The sequence below is a fragment of the Ambystoma mexicanum genome, chromosome 5q (genome assembly GCF_040938575.1).
Source record: "Ambystoma mexicanum isolate Mex_15411 chromosome 5q, UKY_AmexF1_1, whole genome shotgun sequence".
Taxonomy (NCBI): domain Eukaryota; kingdom Metazoa; phylum Chordata; class Amphibia; order Caudata; family Ambystomatidae; genus Ambystoma; species Ambystoma mexicanum.
In genome coordinates this window covers 762226548-762252326 of record NC_090933.1, presented here as the reverse complement: position 1 = coordinate 762252326, position 25779 = coordinate 762226548, and positions in this window count along the sequence as shown.

The window sequence follows — 25779 nt, the reverse complement described above, 5'->3', positions numbered from 1 at the left end:
TTTGTCTCTGTTGGGGTTAGTCGCCAAGCAGATTCGCATTTGCGTTTTTCCAGTCTTAGAGATTTGAGGTGAGGAGTAAACCAGGTGTTTAGGTGGGCTCTAGGCTTACTCTTTCTCAGTTTCAGTGGGGCAATAGTATCTAGAGCTGTAGCCATGGAAGAGTTGAATTCATTTACTAGTGATGAGGTGTCCAATAAGTCAGGTAGAGAGTTTAGTCTGGGGAGGATGAGCGGTAGCAGTTTTTCTGTAGTTATAAGTTTTTTGTTTCTGGTTGGCAAGGGGGGAGCCAAAGCAGTTTCAATAGGTAGGGCCAAGTTGACATTTAGGAGGAAAGTTATCAGTGCATGATCAGTCCAGATTTGTGGGGTGATATCGACAATCGTTGTATTGCAGTTATGGTCAGCAACCCAGTCAAGTATACGGCCTTTTTCGTGTGTGGGTTGTAGGATTTTTTGGGAGAAGCCTAGTTCTGAGATGACATTAGTGACATTAGTTGCTTGCAGGTCTTTAGGGTCATTGTAGCCTAGGTTTAGGTCTCCCAGAAGGATAGCTTGGGATGAAGTTTTTAGGTTGTTTGAGAGGATCGTGGAAATGTCCTCCTCGAACGTGCCAATAGGGCCTGGTGGTCTATAGATAAGGTGAATAGTGATAGTTTGAGAGGGAGATGCGAAGAGTTTAGCCGTTAGTGATTCGCAGGAATTAGTCGTTGAGCTTGATTCAGTTTTTAGGGTGAGATTATTTTTAGCAATAATAGCTAGGCCACCTCCTCGAGAGTTGACTCTGTCTTCTCTGAGTATGGTGTAATTATAGGGTAGGGCAAGCATTAGGGCAGGTCCTGCAGCTTGGTGCAGCCAAGTTTCTGTTATGGCGAGGATGTCGTAGTCTCCTATTTGAATAAGATCCGCAATTTCGGTAGCGTGTGCTATTAGTGACCTGGCATTAATAAGGGCGCACTTCAAATGGATGTTCGGCTTTGCTGTGGCCTGGGTGGCATTACTTTTCTTTTTAGGTATGCTATTATTAGCATTGGGCTGCTTATTTGGGCGGTTATTGCGATGGAGGTCAATTTTGATAGGGGGAGTGTTTCGATTGTTAGTGTTACTTCTATTGTAAGAGGTATTGTGTCTAGCTAATGGTTCGTAAATTTTAGGTAATCTTGAACGTAGTTTTGCATTTCTACTTGCAATGTCACAGGGAAGGTATGTTAGCGATTGGTAGGTAATAAGTGAGTGTGAAGGTTGATGGCTAGGCTCTAGGGGGGGAGTTAAGAGTCCTTCCTCCACGGGCGGTATGCCCTGTAGTGTAGGCCTCGGATGGTGGTTTACTTTAGGCATTGTGATCCAAAAGGCTGACAGGTAAATAAAAGTTAGTATCATTGTGATCTGGTTTTAGGCGTGGGCAGTTGGTTTGCAAGAGTCAGGTACCTCTCGGCTAGACGGAGCAATCATATGTAGGCTAAATGCAATCAGAGACAGGCTAAATGCAGTCAAAGACAGGCTAAATGCAGTCAGAGACAGGCTAAGTCCTAGGCGACCATAAGGCACAACACAGTTCAAATGTGGTCTGGGGGCGACCATGGGGCACAACACAGTTCAAATGTGGTCTGGGGGCGGCCATAGGGTACAACACAATTCAGATGTGGTCTGGGGGCGACCATAGGGCACAACACAGTTCAAATGTGGTTTGGGGCGACCATAGGGCACAACACAGTTCAGATGTGGTCTGGGGGCGACCATAGGGCACAACACAGTTCAGATGTGGTCTGGGTGCGACCATAGGGCACAACACAGTTCAGATGTGGTCTGGGGGCGACCCTAGGGCACTACACAATATCACAGTGGTCTCTAGGCGACCATAAGGCACTACACAATATCACAGTGGTCTCTGGGCGACCATAAGGCACTACACAGTGATACAATGGTCTCTGGGCGACCGTGGTGCAGATGCTATTATCAAGTGACAGTATACCGCAATGCAAGGCCAGAGCATGGTTAATTAGCTACAGATTATGCATTGAAATATTTTGTTGCAGTTCGAGAGCACAACGGTGCAGGTGGGGCCTTGGGCGTAGCAATGTTGGGAGGTGCATGTCCTCGATGGCTGGGAACAGTTCAGGTCTCTAGCTCGAGGGTTAGGAGTGGATTGTGGAAGGGGGCAGTATGCTTACCCTGTAGTTGGAGGGCAAGGGGTCCTGGCTCTAGGCTCGACGGTGTAGACAGGCTGGAGACAGGCTGGAGACATGCATATTTATTAAAACAACCAAATACAATCAATTGGGAAAGAGATGGGTTAACAGAATTGGAAACATATATGGGGAAATTGGGGTTTTCTACGCACTGTTCATAAGAGGAGGAATGGATTGAGGTTTCATCATAGCGTCTTTTATTTAGCAAATCTGATGGGGATGATTGGTTGGGACAGGGTGAATGGACACAGATACAAGTCGGGGCGTGGTATCAGATATTTTCTTTGACAAGATTATTAAAAAATGTCATTAACTGTACACAGTTATTATTTAATTCATCCATTTTTGCTGATAGGTTTAATAGTTAATGTTCTGCTTTTGGAATTAGGGGCTGTCTGTATCCATATTCTGGGTCATTTAATAGTAATTCAGGGCCACTTTTCTCATTTGCACTATGTACTGTTAAAATGAAAACCATGTTTTAGTGACATGTCAACACATTGCATCACCTTTTCTGGTTTAACAATTGTATTCTGTGCCATTAGAGTTCTTTCCTTCACTCATTTCGTCATGGGGGAAATGTTCCTCCAAACTCTCCAGGGTGCTTACCATTTTCTGTTGAAAGAAAACAATACTGCTACTTCTTACAAGCTATGCATGTACAATAAATTGTAATAGTACAGAAAGAAATATAGTGCACTTACTATTTTCTAAAACTTTCTTCTGGAATAACTGCCAGCTGCTTCTCAGTGTGTAAGGAAAGTTCCACTGAGGTGGTACTGTTAGGTGTACAGTTCACCTTTGTGCTTGGTGCATTCCATTATGTTGTGCAACCTATGAAAACCTACATCTGGTTTCTTAAGTATAGAATGTGTATATATATATATTTATTTTTTGGATTTGCTACATATATCTTTTATTGTTTCAAGTATAGGTCTTTGCCCATTGCAGGATACAACAATGTAAGATAATCCCTGTTATTTTGGGCAGTGTGAATGCTGTTCGAAGTCCACAGACAGTCACACAGTTCACAGGCTCTGTGGCAGGGGTTCAGTATGATGTAAGGGGAATGTAGAAAAATCCGGGGTATCCTGGTAAAAATACATGAAATTCAGTGAAAAAACTTTGTTACAGGGATGTTATGGTTAAGTTGCACTAATAAAAACTAATAAAATTCAATGAAAAAACTTTGTTAAAGGAACGTTATGGTTACAAATAAAACACAAAACCCTCAGAAATTCACCAGTTATGGTAAGGTAAGCAACCATAACTCGCGCCACCACTGTGCACTGCTAAGACTAACACCAACAACATCAAAGGTGACATGACAATTATCACATCCTTATGAAAGGTTCTGTTTATAATGTTGGTTACAAGGTGTTAAGGGTGATTTTGAGATCTATGCAAAACTACTTAACATATGAACGAATGTACTTATGCAAAGAAAACATTATATTACAGTGTTCGTCTGAATACAGAAAGCTACACATACATACACATAAGAAATGGGTCCAGCATGCACTGTAGAAGTAGAATATTTGTAATCTGATAATTTTGCTTTGTAAAATCATGAAAAATATCCCTGCAGAATGTTCAGTAATGTTAAGCATGGAATACATAGGTAATAAGTCAAGACCTACTACATATATGTGATACTACAAACAATACATACAAAGACCCACAATGCATACAAATTGAGGCATATACCGGCATACTATAGTACAGAAGACAGAAACAATATCAATACAAAATCTCAATAATATTACAGTTCATTATGAAGTACTCAAATGAATTGTGTGAGTGTGGCCTGGTTATTGTCTTATATCTGTGCAGCATGAGCTGGCTGACACCAAACGCTAACACAAGTACATCTACAATATACAAGAAGGTTGACGTCTTCTGCATATAGCGCAACCTTTTCATTTAAACATTTCTACAGTCAGTGCCCAAAATCAAGTGGCCCACATTTCTGAGGTCAGAAAATTGTCATGGCATCTTTGACGTCGTGGGTGTTAGTCTTAGCAGTGCACGGTGGTGGCGTGAGTTATGGTTGCTTACTTTACCATAACTGACACATTTCTGTAATTGTTTTGATTTTGTTGTAACTATAACGTCCTTTTAACAATGTTTTATCACTGAATATTTTATAGATATACCTTCATTATGTTATATACAAACATACCCCTTTTCTGTACATCCCCAGCTTTATTATAAAGCGCTTTAAGGTTGGACACCAGCCTACAATGGCCGACCTGAAATACTGTTGGCCTTTCCATCTACACAGTGGTAGCATGTGACCAGATGTTGGACAGGAAGTCAGCATGTTCGCAACTTTATTTAAACATGCAAATTAACATTTAACACAGGTGGAACACGTGGCAATTATTCTCTTTTTGTACCCTTGGGTAGTATGTTGCACTTGCCATGATCCTGTATAACAACCCCAGTACAATGGGCTTGCTTTTTTTAACCTTTTCAATACATTGTTTATGCAACCTTACCCCACATGTGCACGGGTTATGTTTTTGGTGCTGCATGCTTTTTTTCAACCTGTTATTTCAGGCTACAGCTTGGCATCTTCTGTTTATATATTACATGGCCATGGTAGTGGCCGTGTAGGGTTATAGGTCAAAGTATCAAATCAAAAGGATCGAATGACAAAAAGGTAGAATTAAAAGGACCGAAAACAAAAGGTTCAAAACATTTATTTTATTTTTTTACATTTTTCTAGTAAAAACAACTTTTTTTACCTAAACGAAAACCCCCCAAAAAATATATAATTAAATGAAAATGTTTGAACCTTTTGTTTTCGATCCTATTGACTCTCACCTTTTACATTCGATCCTTTTGTATTTGGTCCTTTAACCGGAGACTGCCATGTAGTTATGGTTAAGTTGCTAATCCCATAGGAAGAGCACTTTTTGGGCGGCTTATAACTTCGCTCCATCTGGAAGAATCCACATCAAACTTTGCAAAAAGAGTATGTGGCCCATTCTGAATTTTTTTGCAAAGTTGGTGAGGTTTGGTCTGGGGGGGGCAAAGTTATAGAGGGGGTCTCAAAATTTATTTTTTCCCCATAGACTGAATGGGGGAAAAGATCTGCTCACGCCTACAGCCCAAACCGCTGGACTGATTTTCACCAAATCTGCGGCAGGAGCAGCGGCTTGGTCCCGAAAGCATGCTTTTGTAAATTTGGTGAAAATCCGTCCAGTAGTTCACAAAACATTAGTGATATCTATGTCCGCTCTGCGGACACACTTCCCTGTTCGCTCCACGGACAGGACACCGATTGGTTAATCGGCTTGCGTCATGTCTGCGGACATGCGACTTGTTCACTGATTGGATGGTGAAGAGCGTGAAGTGTGTCAGATTTTTGGAAACTCTCGCCATCTTGGATTCGCGGACAATGGATTCCATTGCACAAAAGACAAATAGCAAATGTATCTTAGAATCTTGTCTTAATTCCCAGTTTTGAGACAGATTAACAAATGAGATTTCTGAGGCTTCATCCAACACATTTTCTTCTCATTGTGCCTCCATTTGGCAGGCGTGCCACAAAACGCTTGTATGTCAGGGATTTCTGAGTTTGAGATTCTCGGTTACAACTTGCAAGAGGTGGCTGTGTTTTTTTCAGTCTTAGGTTTCAGAGAGGCAGGAGGTTGTTGCTCAAGGAAGTTTAGTGGAGTTAAATTGCCTGTGTAGGAAGACATGTAGGGAGAGGTAGAGAGGACTCAGAGTGTTCGCTTAAGGGCAGGTTGGTTGTAATTGGATAGGTTTTGTTCTATTCATGTAATGCTGTGCAACTTATTCAGTGATTTGAAGTGGGTGGACAGTAGGGAGGAGGTAAGTAGGAGAGATACCCTAAGGCCAGCTTAGGCTCATATAATATTTGTGGGAGAATGAATATGAGGTTTGGGGAGAGGGAGCTAACAATCAGTGTCCATCTTTTCAATTGAGTGAACCACACACATGCCATCAGGTGACGCGTAGTATGGAAAGGAGAAACAGAGAACCCCTGAAGGCAAGCCACATACTTATATAGGAGGGATACAGTTCAGTGCCCATCTCTTGAAGTGAGTGAATGACACAAGTACCATTGGATCACAGTTGTTTTGAGGAGGGAATGGAAGAGAAAAGAATATCTGAGGGGAGCTTGTACAAGACACATGTGATATTTATGTGAGACTGTATAAGAGATTCTATTCAGTTTTCATTTCTTCAATTTAATAATTTAATAATTACACATGTTCTAATGGGTGACACTTGGCAATAGTCAAGGGAGTAGAAGTCTGTTAGGGCAGCTTGTGAGAGACAAACATTCATGGGAGAAAGTAGCAGAAAGTAAGGTGGGCAATAATATTCAGTTACCAGCTCGTAAAGTGAGTGAACAATATGTGCCATCAAGTAACACATGGATGGAGGAGGATCATGAAGAGCAGGTAATCCCTGAGGGAAGCTTGTGTGAGACACATGCTTGCATGATATTTGTAGGAGAAAATAGAACACAATGTGGGAGGTGGGAGATACCATTCACTGTATGTCTCGTGAAGTGAGTGAATGGCACATATGCCATTGAGTGACACGTTGGTGGAGGAGGAGCAGTAGGAGCATGGAATCCCTGAATAGCAGGCTGTGTTGAGGAACACACTCATGTGATATTTCTAGGAGAAATTAGAAGAGATTCAGGGAGCTGAAAGGTATCTTTTAGTGTTCATCACTTGAAGTGAGTGAACAAAACCCATGCCATCTGGTGACACTTAGGTCGAGGAGCAGAAGGATCAGAGAAATCCTGAACACAGCGTGTAGGAGCCACACCCTCACACAATATGTATAGAAGAATATGTCAGAGATCAGGGAAGAGGGCCCTATGATTCTGATTTTATCTCTAGAAGTGAATGAATGACACACACGTCATTGGATGACATTTGGAGGATGAAGAGGAGGGCTAGAAGTAGGAAATCACTGAAGGGTGCAAGTGCAAGAAAGATGCACATTGGCATACTATTTGTGAAAGAAAGCAGCAGAGATTCAGAGAAGTGGAGGATATCTTTCATTTCCCATCCATTTTAGGGGAGTGAATGGCACATGCATCATTCGGTGGCACTTAGGTGGAGCAGGAGGAGCAGATAATCCACAATGTCAGATGAGAAAAACAAACATTATTTGTGGAGGAGAAGTTAGCGGATATTCAGGTTGGTGGGAGACACCAATTGGCGTCTGTTGGTTGAAGTGAGTGAATGGCATTTTATGACACTTAGTTGTAGGAGGAGGAGCAATGAATATCTGAGGGCAGATTTTGCATGACACTCTCACAAGATACATGTAGGAGAAAGAAGCAGAGATTCTGGCTGACAGCAGATATCATTCATTGAGTTAGCAACATCTTTGGGCAGTATGTATGGAGCACACAAGCACGCCAAGTGCAGAGGGAGATGAGGCTGTTCATGGTACTTTCACTGAAGCATTTGAGGTGTGCAATGAGAATGATAGAATTACACATGGCCAACTGCACCCTCTGTCATAGGTCAGTGCGTAGTACATGCACCAGTACAATTACAAGTAAATGCACAGGCATTGCACCACAATCTCCATCCACCAAGAAAGACAGAGGAGGGTTCACTTTCAGTTCCATCTAATACCTCATGGCCAGAAAAGAGAGAGGTGCAGACCTCATCTACTAAGATAAGGAAAGAAGCATGCACAGTGTAGTATAACATAAGGATGGGATTGAAAATAGAAGGTCCCTATCTCCTGAATTGAATTGATATTTTATTTCTATCGTGCTCCTACACAAGTGTTTCAGAGTGCGACAAGGAGAGGGAGGCAAACAGGGGAGAACAAAACAACGATCTTAATAGGCCAAGTGACATTGAAAACGCACACGTGCATGGGAGGGGAAAAGTGCATGGAAGGGGGAGAAGTGGAAAGTACGGAGCAAAGGAGAAACAGATAAATAATAATAAATACATAAATAATACAAACAACAAACAGTGGTAGTGCAGCCAGCAAGTGGCAAGTGCTAGGTTAAAAGCATGAGACAGGGTAGGTGTGATAAGTGCAGGAAAAGAAATGGGCAGGGGACTCTATGGTTACAGATACAGACCACAGTGCAAGGGGTGGGCCAGAGACAGTGCAGGAGGGTCGCAGGGTGAGCAGGTACCTGGGCTCAGAGGACAGAGGGTGGACAGGTTTCACTGTGCCAAGAGAGAACAGATCAACAGGGGAGAGGGGGGGTGAAGGCAGAAGCCAATAGCAAGGTCTTGAGGTGCTTCCAGAACCGAAGATGGTTCTCCTCACGTTTTAGAGTGGCAGAGAGGCTGTTCCAGAGGGAGGCCCCAGCCGAAGACAGAGATCTACCCCCAGCTTGTTTTCTGAAAAACAACTGACCCTGAGGGAGTTAGAGGTAGAGGAGCGAAGAGCTCGAGAGGGGAGGTATTTGCGGAGGGATAGCTGAAGGTATTTTTGACTCAGGCCCCAGAAAGCCTTGTGGACAATGCAAAGGGTTTTGAATTTAATCCTTGCATCTACTGGGAGCCAATGGAGAAATTTCAGAGCTGGAGAGATACGATCCCAGGGCTTGAGGCCAAGTACAAGTCTTGCAGTCCTGTTCTGGAATAGTTGCAGGGGGTGGAGATTAGAGACAGGTATACTTAGAAAGAGGCTGTTACAATAGTCCAACCTAGAGAGAACCAGAGCTTGGGAGACAGTGAGCTTCTGGGGAAAGGAGAGGAAAAGCAGAGTACCTCAGAGGAGGTGCAGTAGGAAGTTTGACTTTTTAGCGACATCAGAGATATGGGCAGAGAAGGAACATGTGGAGTCAATGATGACCCTGAGGTTATTATCCACGGTAGGTGGGGGTAGGAGGAGGAACAAGGGAGGCTGGCCAGGGAGTGAGGGGGAAAGGGTAGTGAGGGTGTGCTGATGGGTAGGATCTCCATCTTGCTGGCATTCAGACAAAGATCATTGGCAGCACACCAATCTTGAATGGCAGTTAGGCAATCAGAGATGAGAGAGTGAGAGGAGGTGGCCGAGGGCAGCATGAAAATGAGTTGAGTGTCATCAGGGTAGCACTGGAAATTTGAGCAGAAAATGGCAATGCAGTGGGCAAGAGTTGCCAGGTATTGGTTGAAAAGCCAGGGCGAGATTTTAGCCCCCTGGGGAACACCACAGGTAGCGAGGGAAATAGATGGCAGGAAGGATCCAAGTTGGACCTGGGAGGGTCGATCAGAGAGGAAAGAGGTCCGCCAGGCCAGAGCCTGATCAGTGATACCCAGGTTATCACAGAGATGGTTGAGCAGGATGGTATGGTTGACCGTGTCGAAGGCAGAGAGAAATCGAGTGAAATGAGGACAGAGAGAATGCTAGAATCATGGTTGGAGAGCAGATTTTCATGAATGTTCAGGAGAGCAGTTTCTATGCCTCTGGCAGCTCCGAAGCCAGACTGCTGGCCATGGAGACAGCCAACAGAATCAGAATGAAGGTTAAGCTGAGAGATAGGCAGCTTTTCCAGGAGTTTGCCCAGGAAGGGAGTGATGGAAATTGGGCGATAGCTAGCCGGATCAGAAAGATCAGCTGTGGGTTTCTTAAGAAGAGGATGCACAAAGGAGTGCTTCAGAGGGGAGGGGAAGGATCCTGAGGCAAAGGAGTGGTTGTAAAAAATTGGCAAAGGGCCGGAGCGAGGGTCTCAACATAGTCCTTGATGGTTTTAGAGGAATACGGATGGACCTGTTTTGATGAGGCTTTGTTAGATCGGACATGTCTAGCAACCTCATCAGGTGAGAAAAGAGGAAAGGACGAGAAGTAGGGTGGGGAGGTGGCTGAAGGAGGGTCAGCGAGCACAGATGGAGAGGGGAAAGGAGGGCTGGGGAGGAGAGGGTGAACAGTATGTCCTGGGTTTTTGAGATAAAGTGAGAGGCAAGGGCATTGCAAAGAGCCGAGGAGGCAACAGCAGGGGTAGAGACTGCAGAAAGGTTGGCCAGCTCCTCAGAGTTCAGCCGAGTTGTTAGATGCTGCAGAGACACAGGCCTGAATATGGACTCTCTTCTTGGTGAGGACAGGGAGTCAGTATTGCCTTTGGAGCAGGCGACATGCCAGTTTGTCAGAGGTTGAACAAGAAGCCCTCCATTTCCTTACGTTTAAGTGTAGCAAGGTCAGAGTCATACCAGGTAATGACAGGGGCAAGAGCATCAAGACTATCAGAAATTGAAGATTAGAGCAGAGACAGGCCTGTTTCAGGATGTGAGACAGCCAGAGGCGGAAGGGGGGAGAGAAGGTGGCGGTGAAAGCCTCAACTGACACACGCTTCATGGGCCGGATGTCCGAGAATGTAGGTGGCAATGTTGGGATAGGCTAGGCTTGGGGAGAAGAGACGGAGAGATGAGCGTACTAATGATGATCAAGACAAAGACCAGGAGCAATCAGAGTCCAGTAAGCATGTTGCTGCCGGAGGAAATCAAAATGAGTATGGTGAAAACGGAGGAGAACAGTTTCACCACAGATACAGGGGCAGAAGTAGCAGTTATAGAGGCTTGCCCCACACCTGTGTACAATATGTTTGCGAAACAGCCTTCCTTTCAAAGATCAGAAAGTAAACCACATCATCCTCTGGCAGCTAGTACATGAGTGCCACTACCAACACACTCACATCCCAGCATGCATGTTGTTAGCTCAAAATGAAAATCAAAGGTATGTCAGTGCACAATAAACAGAAACCACATTGGCCACTTACACACTCTGGCAGAAAAAGGTAGAGGAAAGGCAGGGACCAACTTTGGTATGACATCTTCATTTGCGCCCCATATGATGGGGCTAAATGTTCATCCATATGAAGAAGGCAAAATATCTGAAGTGCATCCTTTGCCATGCCATAAGACAAGCAGAAGAGCCCCAATAACCTCCACAATTAACCCTAAGAATACTGTGGCTGTGTTGCTTGTGACAGCAATCTTTACCACAAGTGCCCTAGCACTGCAACACAGGGATCACTGATTTCATCAGGACAGTGATGTGGAAGTGTTTGAGGATGGCAAAAATATCACTGCTAAATAAAAGCATGGCTATGATGTTGGCAAGGTAACTCTTGCTCTAATTGTTTGCGAAAAACATGGATTCCAGTCTCTTTTGAAAAAAGCCATTCACCACTGTGACATTTCCTCCTACTGTATTTTCTCTAACAGGGTAGTTTCAGAGTTAAACAATGAGGTTATAGCCATGTGGGGGTGGGCACTAAAGTAAATAAAATAAATTCACTTCACCGTGGACATGTAAAACTTTAAAGGGAAGAATAGTGAATTGAGTGCATTTAGTTCACTCTGGTGCTACTCACCATGAGTGATGAATTGCTATCTGATCAGAACGTGAAAGCCCTCAAACTTAATTTTATTATTGCAGGTACATATGTATTTGAAAGGAAAGTCTGCTAATCAAACACACTTTCATAAAAGCTTCAAGCCAAAAGCATAGTGCACATATGTGTCCTGCCGCATCTGTCTGCTGAAATCTGAAGAAAGTCCTCTTCAATGGTCCGGGAGAGATTCAAAGTTCACATGTGCCTTTTTGACAGCTGCTAGGATGCCGTGTCCCTGCTAATAGAGGTCACATTTAGCATCTGCACCGGATCCAAAATCCCTTAATTGTGGTCATATCAATCTGGTGGCAAGGGTAACTCTAAGAATAAGCAACTCCTTTTGGTATTGTGGAATTCTTACAGCCACATCGAATTGAAATCTAACATATGCCAATCGTGTGAGCTCAGGTCAGCAATGGAAAAGATGTGTGGATTAATGAAAAGCCTTCCTGCCACTACTTCAGATAATGAGATCAAAGTCAGGAATTCTGTCTGCTTTGATATTTTGGGAGGATCTATAACACCTCCATCAAGCACAGGAGTTACCACCAGGAGATGTCCTAGGAACCACATTTCCAAGAGGAACCTGTATAGTAAAGGTCAGCCTCACAGAGAGCCTTTGGATCTGCAGGATTGGGAAGGGTGCGGCACTTAAGCAGAAAGAAAGGGCAGAGGGAAACTGAGGAGGGTTTTGCCATCTTGTTTTTCTGTGGTGCTCTTTGTCCTTCCTGTCTATTCCACTTCCTGCAGAGCCAAAGCACAGTGAGTATGATGAAAGATGGTAAATGTCATTTGTTTGAGCGAAAGGGATTGGACCCCTTTCAGCAGGTGTCCTTTTGTCTAAAACCCTTTAGCATTTTACCTTTATAATGCAGAGGTCCATAACTCGTCTGATTCATTTTTCACTTTCTAGAAGGTAAGAAGACATTGATGGACTCTACTGAGAGTGCAGTTATCTGTGTTTACAATGCAAATGGAAAGCTGTGTCCCCTAACTGTTTCCAGGGAACATTTGGGTGACTGCTCTTTGGAAAAAGACTGCCACTATATTAGCCTCACTCAATGGAGGTGAAAGACTCCTGCAGATGTTTGCTCCACAAGCTCCCTGTACTAGGAGTGAAGGGTACCAAGGACACACCATGTCCTACAACCCCTGGAGTAGAATTCACAGCACCCTGAGATGTCCAAAACAGCTGGACTCCTGTTTCTGTTGCTTCAAATGATCCATGAACAAATGTGACAGTGTTTGGAGCCTTTGAACTATACAGGACCCGTGGTTCTACCTTTGAAAGTCCCATCGAACTTTGAACTGAACTGCTCTGTGCTACATCAAACCACACAGAGCTGTGCTTCAAACCCTACTCAACTCTGACTTACTGCCCGGATCAACGTGACTCATTGTATTCGAACCTGGTCTGACCCAGAAGAACAGCACCAAGAAGCCTGGTTCGCCATTGAACTGTCCAAGAACAGATTAAAGGACTGTTGATAGTCCTACATCTGTTGGCCCACTTTTGGGCCGTAATGACTGATTAGCCAAAGGCATGTATTTCTCAAGTGACATTGTTGCAATGTCTTGCCTATTCACCCCTGCTCTAGTACTTAGGGTTCTTTCCCATTTATATTTTGCATTGTCTTTGTTTACATTTTTTTAAACCTTAATTGGCCATTCTTATTTTTTTGAGTCTTTGCTCTATTTATTCACACCCCTCTTCAGAGAACAGTCTCCCCTTAACTCACATTACCCCAAAAGGAGAATGAGATTTATGTTTTATTGTGTCTCTTTCAATTGTAGGATTGAGATCACTGTTCGATTGTAGAAGTGTGAGGACTGAGTGGACAGTTTAGCAACTACTCATACCTTTACTCTTCCAGAGCAGGCGTCAATTGGTCACACCACAGTGGCCATTTCACTGCATTTTCTTAGCATTATATATGGGCGTATGAACCACATACCCTGATTCAATACCCCGACCTACACCCCACTGCTACACTACTGTATAATCCTTTACAAAAGATATGCTTACCCCACTTCCCCCTTCAAAAAATGCCATGCAAATATGCAGCATAATGGCCATCCACCAAATGCTGTGAAATAGCTGCAGTGAGTTTTGCTGTACCTGCTAATTTTCTGATTGGTAAGATATACTTACATATTGAAAATTGACTGTGTGACATGCATGGCCATTAGTAAAATCCAATAATATCATATGCAAAGCAGGTCAATCAAATGACTTACTTTTGCATAACAAGTGCCACAGATATTCTCCAGCATTTTGACATTCAAAATATTTGTAAGTCACCCAGATATATAAACCTTTTTACTGAATTACAAGTTGGCCTGTGAGGGTTATGTGCAGCAGTATTACCGTTTACCGCTGCATTACCGCGCTGCCAGATTATGAGTTGGGTTGAATGTTGGAGAATGCACCTCCAGCTATGATTTGGAAGTAAATCTGCCAATGTTCTGCCCATTTTCGGCAGAATTACTTCAGCAGAATTTTCACCACGATAATTATACAGAAAAGCCCCATTAAGTCCTAAGGACTAAAAACAAATGGGGACTCACACCATCACTGCCATTGTAATCCAGACCAAGTGGCAGTAATGGTTATATTGTTTGGTGGTATCTGGGTGGAATTACTGGCCAGTTCCCACCAAACTCCTAATGAGGACTGATATAATGACTACATGTTTTAACCTACAAACAGAATGTGAGGTGCACAACATATATTCTGAGAAATAAACAATTCAAATGACAACTGTCCAAACTGTGTAATCATGGCAGGTGCAGCTGGGTATCACTCCCCGGCCAGGGAGAACGCAAGAAGCTACATCAAGAAAAAGCCCACTATATCCAGTAGGTGACCCAAATGCACTCCTGAGGGGATGGCTACCCTATTATTTCCTTAAAATAAATGTTCTCAAAACAGTGTAAAACAAACATATTAAGTCAAACACAGACTCATAACATTCTTTTCATCATATTGTAAATCCATCTTCAGGGCATGTTCACTGTTCAATCCAAGTCGGGTGAGTAGCTGTGTGAAGAAACAAGGCTCTTGCTGAGGAATTCTGTAGAGTGAGGAAGATAGCACCACTCACAGATCCTGGTTAGCCCTTTGGGTAATCAGAGTGACAACAGTGGTACATGAACACAAGTGTGTTATCTGTTAAGAAAACGGTTATTTGAGGAAATTGAATTTTAGAAGAACTGTCAACATATATCATTTCATATCATACCATTCCCTGAAGATGGATTGGTAATCTGAAATGCGTTGGCAAGATGTGTTTGAGGAGTTCAATGTTAGATCAAAAAGCTTACCTCATGTGGTCAAACTGTTACTTGTTTGGTGATTTAAAGGGCAAAATATTCAGTGTGGTTGGGAAACAAATGAGGAAACTGAGTTCAAGGAACAAAGTGATTTCCTTTCTGTTTTTTGAAACTAATATATTTGCATTTTGTATGTAGTAACACGAAACTGTGGAATATTGAGCTAATGTTTCTTGATGTAAAAAGAGAAACACTATCTGATGAAAAGAATGTTATGATTCTCTGTCTGACTTTATATGTTTTTTTTCTACTGTTCTGTGAAGATTTATTTTAAGGAAAGTATAGGGGAGTTATCCCCACAGCAGTGCATTTGGGTCACCTACTCCACTGAGCTAACTCTTACCAAAATATGTTTTAAACTCTCGTTCTATCAACAGGAGCGAAGCATCTCATGCTCTAATGCTAGCCACAACCTTTCACCCACTCATGGAATGACATTGCAGTGAACCTTTACACCCACCCGTCCCCTCGAAGTCCAACCATCACTGTGCTAAAGTTATTTGCCCCCACATTTGAACACCTACCATTTGGCCACTTCCTTCCCTTAATGCTACCACAATCCACAAATAGTATATGAGTCTGAACCAGACTCAAACAAACAGGAAATTACTGTCTTTCTACTCGTTATTGATCCAAACAATTGGTTAACTCCAAGGATGTCTCCCCTAAATTCCATTTGACCTGATGGCCACTGTTGTCTGTAAAAATATGATCCATTATTGGCATATTCGAACCACATCTATATTCCATATACCGCACCCTACATCTTATATCCGGCTAAAGACTAATATATAATCCTTAGGCCAACTTCCTGATATTATATGGCAGATAGCTTCATTTTAATGATTATTTCCAAACTACCTGTGACCAGTATTTAAAATTGCATTGTGAAACCTTGGCCCTTTTCCCACTTTACAGGACTCTCAGACTGTTTTCTCTGGTAGTGAAATTGCATTGTGAAAGGATTTTAAATTGCACTGTGAAATTATGTAAAAATTGCATTGTGAAACCTAGGTCTTTTTCCCACGTTACAGGACGCTCAGACTTAGGCGTGTTTTCTCTGGTAGTGAAGTTGCATTGTCAAAGGATTTAAAATTGCATTGTGAAAATAGTGCCATTCTGTAGTTTCCTTCTTAGCAAAGCATTCATCTAGGGAACTTTTTCTACCATTATCTGAGCACCTGTCGTCTTGTCCAATTGTCTGTTATTGTCTCGTCTCTCTCAGTCTCATCTGCTTGCACCCCTCCCTGTGCTCTCCCCGCCCCCCTCCCCTTTCTTCCTCTCTCCTCTCACTACCTACTATATGGTCCTCTCTGTTCCTCCTATCTTTTCTAACTGCTTCTCTATCGACTATCCTGCTCTCCTCACGAAATCTGGTAGGAAGAAGTTTAAAAAGGACATCCTGCTCTCCAACCCAGGCCTCCCTATCGCTGACAAAGCAAAAACAAAGAGGTGATGGCTGTAAGGTTTAGAAAGAATCTTAACCACTGGCATAGCTCTGAGAAACCCTCCAGACCATCGTTCTTCGCCTGCCAAGCCATTACAGAAGGAGAAAGACCATATGCAAATCAGGCTTAGTCCCACCCCAAAAGGGGCAGTGCAGCCCGAACTGTTAGGTCACATCCCTTCTGCATGAGACCACAAGCATCCCCAAACATGTTTCAGCCTTTTGGGCTTCATCAGTGAGGAGTAGCTTGGGTCTCTAGGCCCAGCAGGCACGGGACCCACCTCTGGGCATACCCGTCCCACTCGGGGTGACAAAGCAAAAACAAAGAGGTGATGGCTGGAAGGTCTAGAAGGAATCTTAACCATTGGTGGCAGTACCAGACAGATTTGCATATGGCTGGACCCCTTTTGCAATGGTGCAGACGGGCCAAAAAACGGTGGTGTGGAAGGTTGCCCAGAGCAACTCCAGTGGTTCGGATTAATTCAAAACCTTCCACACATCACTTTTTTGGTTTCAGTTTGTCTCACTGCGTGAGAGAGGGTATGCCCAGACGCGGGTCCCTTGCTCGCTGAGCCATAGGGAACCAAGCTGCACCTCACTGAGGAGGCCCAACAATGCAGAAACATGTCTTGGGTTGCTTGTGTTTCCGTGCAGAGGGGACCTGGCCTAGCAGTTTGGGCAGGGCTGCTTCCATTGGTGGCAGTACCTGACTGATTTGCATATGGCTGGACCCCTTTTACAATGGCACAGATGGGCTAAAAAATGGTGGTGTGGAAGGTTGCCCAGAGCAACGCCAGTGGTTCGGATTAATTCAAAACCTTCCACACATCACTTTTTTGGTTTCAGTTTGTCTCCCTATGTGAGAGAGGGTATGTCCAGACGTGAGTCACTTGCTTGCTGCGCCATAGGGAACCAAGCTGCACCTCACTGAGGAGGCCCAACAAGGCCAAAACATGTCTGGGGTTGCTCGTGTTTCCGTGCAGAGGGGACCTGGCCTAGAAGTTCGGGCAGGGCTGCTCCCATTGGTGGCAGGACCTGACTGATTTGCATATGGTTGGACCCCTTTTGCAATGGCGCAGACGGGCAAAAAAACGGTGGTGTGGAAGGTTGCCCAGATCAATGCCAGTGATTCAGATTAATTCAAAACCTTCCACACATCACTTTTTTGGTTTCAGTTTGTCTCCCTATGTGAGAGAGGGTATGCCCAGACGTGGGTCCCTTGCTCGCTGCACCATAGGGAACCAAGCTGCATCTCACTGAGGAGGCCAAACAAAGCCAAAACATGTTGGGGGTTGCTCGTGTTTCCATGCAGAGGGGACCTGGCGTAGCAGTTTGGGCAGGGCTGCTTCCATTGGTGGCAGTACCTGACTGATTTGTATATGGCTGGACCCCTTTTGCAATGGCGCAGACGGGCTAAAAAACGGTGGTGTGGAAGGTTGCCCAGAGCAACCCCAGTGGTTCAGATTAATTCAAAACCTTCCACCCATCACTTTTTTGGTTTCAGTTTGTCTCCCTATCGCTGACACCTATACCAGCGCCGCCTCCAGGTAAACCCTCACTGACAGCCTTTTTGTCGTTCCCTCGCCAGACCGATGGACTCTTCACATGGTCTCTGTGCTTTCTCTTTTCTCATCTTCTCCCATTAATGGTGGCACCCGGTGGGAGGACCTCCTGGCCTCCTTCTATTCCTATAAGGTCATCATTAATGTTTACCTGAATGGTACCGTCTTGGTCCAAGGCCCTCAGGCCAGCCTCTCCTCTTTTTTAGACATTTCCCGTACCTCATCAATTTCCTCTTCTCTCCTGCTGTCCCGTCTCTTCCCCCCACAGCTTCCTTGCCTCCCCCTACTGTCTCCTCCTTGGCTACCTTGCCCTCTCCTCCTTCCTCTTCTGCCCACCCTCGGCCTTCTTCCACACCTCTGCAGTGAGTACCTCTGATTTGTACTCCTCCCCGGAAGTCTTTCAAGGATGGCAACCTTCTCCATATTGCCACTCACAGCTCTTGCTCTGTTGTCAAACACTTCTCTGACATCTACCATCTCTTGGAAGAACTTGACATTGATGTCCTTGGTCTCACTGAGACATGGTTCATGGCCAGCTCTGTCATGAGCTTTGACACTCTCCTCCCTGATGGCTACAAGTGGATCCCTTCCTCTATCATTCCTACACAGGCCTACTCCTCCTTCGAATGCTTCAAAAGTGCTTGTAGACATTGTGAGCATGTGTGTAATTTAGTAACTGTACTGCCTTTTCATTTCTGCAGCTGACGTACAGCTAGACACAAAATACACTAGGTGCCAGCAACACACCACAGCACCATTATGGTCCATATAATGTTAATTTGAGCCCTCTGCTGCCCCCAATATACAGACGCTGAGTACGGTTTTTGGGACTGCAAGGTTCGCTTTTGTGCTTCTGTATTTCTGCATACCCGAGATAGCTGCACACAACTAGAATAGTTGCCATTGCTCCAAGAACACCAACAACTGCACACACATGCGCAATAGGTATGCGCGAGATACGCCACAGACGTAACTACCAGGACAACTAAGGTATGTATACATTCCATCAGTACGTGCGCCACCATTTTCCCATCGGAATTCCAGACAGAACGCTAGTTTCTGACATTGCGTGTTAACTGTACCGACGAGGTAAGCGACTTTTGAGCACGGCAGATAAGCCCTATTGAACACTTCCTAATGTGGGCTGCAAATGGCTATAGATTATGAACTAGGGGCAAATCATGTGGGTACTTTCCAATTGCATGTTCACATATTGATAGACAGTACTGGACTCAGCCGATCTTCTTGTATGTCAGCATTCTCAGCGTCGTAAGAAAACTGATTCCCCAGTAATATGAGATATTTTCTCTGCCATGTATTCTCAGTGATGCAAGAAAACAGATTCTTCATTAATATGAGACATTTATACAGGCAAACATTTTGAGCTTCACACATATGTGAACTTTGGATAACTCCCCCAAGTTTGAATTAACATGACATCCTGTTCTCCGTTCCCCTTCAGGACGGAGAGCTCAATGCACGGAGTAGGCAATGGATTGCAAGCCATAATAATAAACAAAGCAGCACAATATCATGGATCCGTGAAAAGTCACAGGTAACACCATTAGTAGCTTGATATTTTGAAATGTCTTTAACAGCCACCGTTAATATTTATCATCTTGGGCATTGAATGGGCATACTATACATGATTGATACTAGTGTCTGTCCAACATCATGCACACACTAAGCCACCCCCTCTCCATTTTACGCACAGGTGTGGTTAGTAATATTGACTGCACCCAACATAGGACTCCACAAGACCTCATGTACGGGTTGAGTAACTGCACAGATAGGCCGCCTGCTTGTATTATCAACCCCAAAACAGGACCACCCCAACCAGATGTGTCGCTCCTCATGACTCTTCGGACTAAGTAATTGGGATTGAGCCCCTGTAGGTAATAGGACTACCGGCACCCTGAGTTCTGATTTATATCAATCCTTTGTTCTATTTGCCCACTTGAGTTTCCTAGACATTCTGTGGAGTACACACCATTTACACACTATATGTACTTTTCACACAGGGTCCCTGACATGAAGCACTGATGAAGGCGGTGATTGAATAAGCAGAGGCTGCTGAAACCTGAAGCACCAAGGGAACAACCTAAAATGTTACTAATTCCCTAATTTGAGATACAGCTAATTGGATCCTTCCACGTTGGCTACAAGAATATTGATTAGGACAATATTCACTAAACGAGACCCTGACACAATACCTAATTTTTGTTGGGTACTAATTTGACCCAGATTTTTCCAATGTCAATCATTGCCATTGCATTGTTTCAATCCAGGGATAGCCCCACACTGCTGTGATGACCCCTCCTACCAAGTGAGGATACAATATATCTATTCAACCAAAAGAAGGGACACTTACATAATCAATAACACAACATCCTACCCTCAGATATCCAGTGACTCCGTGCAACCCTAAGCAAATGTGGGCTGCATATAATAGATAACATATACACATGTTTCCTAAAATATCATATTTTAATTAATTTGTTAATTCATAGCACAAGTATCAGAAAACATTAAAAAAACACATATACATACCATATCAATATAGTGATAAAAAATATTATTCCACCTCACAGAATCAAGTTAACAAATACTTGAAACAGCACTGTAGCAACTTAACTTCTCTTGCTTCCTACTATGTTGACATAGCCCTTTTTATATAAGTTGCTGTCCTTGTTGTTCTCAGTAACTGGACATTCTTCAGTTAGCATGAAAAACTGGCATTCCATTATCTACGGCAAACATTACATATACAATGTAAGGAGTTAACTTCCTCCAATACATGTTAACACATCCCCATCTCCAATCCCTGAAACTGAGCAATTTACCTTTACATTTCCAGATCCCAATGGATCTCTCGGAGGCGTTCCGCTCCTTCAAATGGCCACCATTAGCCTTGCACCGCTATAAGGCTTCCATCTTCTATTCCACGTAATCTTGCAAAAAACGTCTGACGCATACCTGATTTCCATATCCAAACAATCACATGTCACTTCGCTACTCACTAGAAAGAAGCTCGTCTAGCCTTAAACATCCCATTTCCACAGACTAACTTTCAATTTATTTTTCATGCCTGACCTGAGCCCAGGGGTTTAGGGCAGCTGCACCAACAAACTATGATTACAGAACAACACTTCAGGATATCCCCATTAACACACTAGTCTCCCGTGCAAGGATGCCACATAAGCCTTGTCACCATTTCCCTCCTTGGACCTCTACCAGACCTGCCATAGTTACCAAGCAGGCGACCAGACATCCATTTGCTTATGCATTGTTAACCACCACTTTTCTAATCTTTGAAACCTGCATACCAAACCTTGCCCATAATAAAACACACTCAGCTATCAACGGCCCTTATTGAACTGAGATATACATGTATATAAACACCACAAGGTCATTTATTATTCATTTCACACAATCTCACCCCATATACAAGTGGCTGACTTGGTGGCGGAAAGCATCTCCTAATGCCAGTCCTTTGCCAATGTTGCCATCCAAAGGCACTCTTCTCGTGTCCATGATAAATGGACACTAATGGATTCTCCAATTATCCTATGCTAATCCCATTCCCAAAACGGGTACCCTCGAGACCCATACACTGCTCCTTGTTTTTCTCTTTACCCAATGTTTCACAAACCACATATTCAGACACCTTTTTTATATATACGATATCTAACACCAATTGCTAGATACCACTTTTTTTCCATTTTTAGAGAAACATCCCCATCTCAAGTTCTGTATTAAGACCAGAGTTAACTAGCCTATGTTTACCCATTATTTGAGCTTCTGCCTGTCTTGATAGGATCAACCTTAATAGTTTTGAGACCTATGAACTGTAAATGTTATTTTCTATCCATTTGATGGCGTCCTGCCAATGTACAGATAGGGGTAATTCCGGATCCTCCTTATTCAATGATGCCATGTGTTCCATTTCCTAAATGTTTTAGACATAATTGTGTTTCTGATAATATATAGGTGTATGTCCAAGAAGTTTACAGGCATGTTATAAAGTACTCATATCATCATATCATATTAGCACTAAATATACCTTTTCAGGCCATTTTACCTCCTTGTATAACGTTTTACTCAACAACTCCATATGGTAATGTAGCATGTTTTGCAATGTACATCCTTTTTGGACCGAAAGATTGGTTACACCACCTTCCTAGAGTTAATCGTGTAGCAAATTAATTTAAAAAAGCAAGCCATGTTTAAAAAAGAGTTATCTAAAAATGAATTTAATAATCTTATCATTTCAAATATCAGTTACAAAGAAAAATGACCTTTTGTTCATCAGACCTACATAATCCAAAATGAACGTAGACAAATGATACGCAATAAATTCCAATGTAGAAAAATGTATAAAACCCACTGAAGTTTCCAATCACAAAATGCTGCTTCAGTAATTGAAATCTCTCGCTATTTGTTCTAACATTCCATTAATTTCGCCAAGATTTATATAAAATACCAGTCAATCTCTACACATACTGACCTAGTATCATTCTCAATATCCATCTTAACACACCTGTCAACATGCAACCAAAATAACATCTGTGTAAACAATTGAAACTGGTTTGGAAGGCTGAAAAACCTCCAGCAAATGATATCTCATGACAATATCAGCACATCTGATTGGTTATGCCACATTACTTTCTCTTGCACTATCATAGTTTTCCAGAAAGTTTGAATTTATTAACGAATCAGAAGACTGCAAAGAATACATGCTATACGTAATGTTGTATTGATAGCATTCAAAGTCACAATACTTTCTTTTCCAAAAGTGTGGCATAAGTTGCATTGCCTTTTCGTCTGAAAAAGCAGAGAATCAAAAAGTAACGGTTTATTGAAAGGAGATTCCAGAGGATATCATTTTATAAAGGAATGAAAAATATTTATTTAAATTGATACAACAACATTAGACCCAAAAAAGCGTAAATTAAAATGAAGAACAACAATTAAATACAGGTGGATTCACAACTGTGACCAAACAAAGGCGTAAAGAAAACAGGAAGAAAAAATGACAACTCATTCACACCCATTCAACAACCAATCAATCCTAATATGCTCATCCATAATCAATTACACAACCCAGTGTATACAATAAACCAAGTAAAATTACATATCCAAACCATTTCATCTTCTTAATAAAAGCAATAATCTATAATATATATATATATATATATATATATATATATATATATATATATATATATATATATATATATTCTTTTTTGCTTTTGTTCTGTCTTGGAATATAAGTTGTTATCCAATATTGTGACATTTCTAGATAGGACCAGCCGGTTTCAACGTGAAGGTGTTGCTTCAGCACATCTTCATCAGGGGGTTAAAATACATTGTACAACAACAATAAAAATATAAATATGGCTACATAAGTCAAATGTTGTTAAACAATTGATGCTACATATAACGGCCTAATGTCAATACCATACATTCACATGCATGCGTGACAAGGAATACCATAGTGAAATACCCCATGCTAGAAACACCTTTATGACTGCCAGAAGATCTCACAGTGTCTTTGGTGCCCAGGGTCCCTGTATCTACAGTGGGGCAGTGCTGATGCAAGGTGGGATGAGAGCAACCCTATATCTTGTTGGAATGGGGGAAGAAACGCAGTGGGGAGGTGGTACTACCTGTGTTGATTGGCAGTATCTTCCTCTGAGTCAATCCAGCCTCGTGAGAGACATGCCTGTGAAAATGTCGCCTAAAGGTTGTTCTACAGCTGTAGAACTTCAGGAGGTCACAGCTCACTACATATTAGACATTACGCATGGAGACCAATCTAATCCTGCAAAAATACAAAGGTATAATTGGGCTATCTATGCATGAGCCCATATTCAACAACAACAACAACAAAAACAACATAGTGCAAGAAATTGAAATGTATAAACCACGAATTACTTTCATTTATTGATCCGATGGTTTTTCGGATGCAACTGCCGCCATCATCTTTTTAAAGCGGGTACAACGCCAATCGAGGAATCAGAGATAACCCCCAATATTCCTAAAACCACCACCATTTCACCAAAATGTTGAAAGATTGAAGCACACTTATTATCAGGGAACCAGATAATGTTGCAATATTGTTATGTGTCGTTGGTTGGGAACAACCATTTTGCATATGACATTTGGAAAAGTCAGTGGTCGAGTTCAAAGTACTTTCATTCACTGGTGACCAAAGTGCCTAATGATATTGGGCCTCATTACGACCCTGGCGCTAAGGGGTCTGCGCCAGCGTTAGCTGCGCGGACCCCTTACCGCCAACTACGAGTTCCCGGAGCGCCATGGTCATTTTTCCGCCCGCTTTTTGCGGGCGGAAAAATCCATGGCGCTCTGGGACCTTGGTGTTAATTACGCCACCGTACTTTACGGTGGCGTAATTAACTCCTTCCCCACTCCCATTGAGCCCTATGGGGCCGAAATGGGAATGGGGAAGGGTAAATGGGTCAATGGGGACTTACCGCCCCGCCGACCTCGGAATGGGGCGGTAAGTCCGCCATCCGCCATGGCGTAAAGGGACTTTGCGCCATGGCGGAAAAGTCCGCCGATGGCGGAGAAAATCCGCCAGGGTCGTAATGAGGGCCATTGTGCCTCGTGAAGTGGAGAAAGCGTGGTAAATCTGACATTTAAGACAAGAGAGTGTCAATGCCCCGCCTACATATGAGCACAGTCTAACTGCCGTTCCCCCCAGCATGTGAATTGCATGGGTACCTGGAATATCAGCGTTCTGAGTGGCAGACTAAAAAGAAACCGAGTCCTCCCAAACAAGCCAGGATACAATTATGAACGCTTTCGTTCCATGGTCTTGAATTTGGATACTTAGTCACCTCTTGGACTTACAGTTTATGCCATTGTTGGAGGTGATTGTCTAGGTTTTACAACACGTCATCTAATCAAACCAATTTCTAGACCTTCACCATACGGATGACATGTTAGTTTTTATAGCATTCCTCTGGTAAAGGTGCATTGCTGATACCAGCAGATGTTGTTCTGCAAAACCAAGTACATATGCAGGCAATTTTATAAACTTCAGACATAGGAAAAGCTCAGCCAGCCTTGCTGGAATGTGATATTCTAATTTTGCATATGAACACATATCTCTGCAATGGGTGCTTCACACACTGAGCTAACTTCTGAACCATTGTCACACTCAATTTATCAATATGCATTTCACTGTTGCCTATTGCACATGATCAACATAATTCCCACAGAAAGGAAAGAATGCTACAGAGTTGTGCCATAAGGAATACACAAACTATGTATACCACAGGCAGAATGTACTTGTCTAAACAGAAAGGCAATGGCTTTAAGGACTCAGCAGCACTCCATAAAATATCCTAATGTGTGCTATTTAAGACTGGTTAACAATGTAATCTTACTTCTTCATATCAGGCAGCCTTTTTGGGCCCCCTTCCAAGGTGGGGGCCCTGGGCAAGTGCCCCTTTTGCCCTCCCATAAAGACGTCTCTGCATGTGTGTATTTGTTTTTTGTGTGAGAGAGACATTTAGAGAGAGAGATCGAGTGAGATTTAAAACGGGTGTGCAGGTGAGTGAGAAAGTGAGGTTTATTGTGTGAATAACTGAGTGTCCCGTTGCTTGCCACAAAAGCGGGTGAACGTGAGAATGAAATTGAGAGGAAGATTCTTTGTGAGTGGGAGACTGAGACTGCTGAATGTGAAAGGTGGGTTTGTGTGTGTGTGATTGTGTGAGGGAGAGAGCATGTGTATGTCAATGTGTGTATGTACATGAAGGCAAATGCTAATGAAAGCGGCGCAGGTGCCTGCGAGTGTGTGAATGGGTGTACGTGAGTTTATGTGTGTGTGCACTCACAGGCAATATGGGTCAATAAACATGAGGGTAATAGTATGGGG